Below are 1,508 nucleotides of genomic sequence, written 5' to 3'. Positions count from 1 at the left end.
AATCGGAAAGGAGATAGGCGTATCCCAAAAGATAATCCTGTCGTTTCCATAGAAATGTTCCTCGATTTAGTAGGAGACGTCATAGAATCCATACTTTTTCGTAGGGACGCAATTTCTGTGTTTTTTCGTCAATGTGAGGGCGCGAGAAATGCAGTAAAGAAGGAGTAGTGCATCGGAAAGTAGATAGCCCTATCCCAAAATAAAATCCTGTCGTTTTACGTAGAAACGTTCCTCGATTTAGAAGGAGACGTCATAGAATCCATAGATTTTCCTAGGGACGCAATTTCTGTGTTTATTCGTCAATGTGAGGGCGCGAGGAATGCAGTAAAGAAGGAATAGTGCATCGGAATGGGGGTAGCCGCATCCCAAAAGAAAATCCTGTCGTTTCCATAGAAACGTTCCTCGATTTAGAAGGAGACGTCATAGAATCCATACATTCTCATAGGGACGCAATTCCTGTGTTTATTCGTCAATGTCAGGGCGCGAGGAATGCAGTAATGAAGGAATAGTGCATCGGAAAGGAGATGGCCGTATCCCAGTAGAAAATCATCCCGTTTCCATAGAAACGTTCCTCGATTTAGAAGGAGACGTCATAGAATTCATAGTTTTTCATAGGGACGCAATTTCTTTGTTTATTCGTCAATGCGTGGGCGCGAGGAATGCAGTAAAGAAGGAATAGTGCATCGGAAAGGAGATAGTCGAATCCCAAAAGAAAATCCCGTCGTTTCTATAGAAACGTTCCTCCATTTAGAAGGAGACGTAATAGAATCTATAGTTTTTCATAGGGACGCCATTTCTGTGTTTATTCGTCAATGTGAGGGCGCGAGGAGTGCAGTAAAGAATGAATAGTGCATCGGAAAGGAGATAGTCGAATCCCAAAAGAAAATCCCGTCGTTTCTATAGAAACGTTCCTCCATTTAGAAGGAGACGTCATAGAATCAATAGTTTTTCATAGGGACGCCATTTCTGTGTTTATTCGTCAATGTGAGGGCGCGAGGAGTGCAGTAAAGAATGAATAGTGCATCGGAATGGAGATAGTTGTATCCCAAAAGAAAATCCTGTCGTTTCCATAGAAACGTTCCTCGATTTAGGAGGAGACGTCATAGAATCTATAGTTTTTCATAGGGACGCAATTTCTGTGTGTATTCGTCAATGAGAGGGCGCGAGGAATGCAGTAATGAAGGAATAGTGCATCGGAAAGGAGATGGCCGTATCCCAGTAGAAAATCATGTCGTTTCCATAGAAACGTTCCTCGATTTAGAAGGAGACGTCATAGAATCCATACATTTTCATAGGGACGCAATTCCTGTGTTTATTCGTCAATGTGAGGGCGCGAGCAATGCAGTAATGAAGGAATAGTGCATCGGAAAGTAGATGGCTGTATCCCAGTAGAAAATCATGTCGTTTCCATAGAAACGTTCCTCGATTTAGAAGGAGACGTCATAGAATCCATAGTTTTTCATAGGGACGCCATTTCTGTGTTTATTCGTCAATGTGAGGGCGCGAGG

Source organism: Schistocerca cancellata, chromosome 1 (assembly GCF_023864275.1).
Source record: "Schistocerca cancellata isolate TAMUIC-IGC-003103 chromosome 1, iqSchCanc2.1, whole genome shotgun sequence".
Taxonomy (NCBI): Eukaryota; Metazoa; Arthropoda; class Insecta; order Orthoptera; family Acrididae; genus Schistocerca; species Schistocerca cancellata.
Note: the sequence above shows the minus strand (reverse complement) of the source record.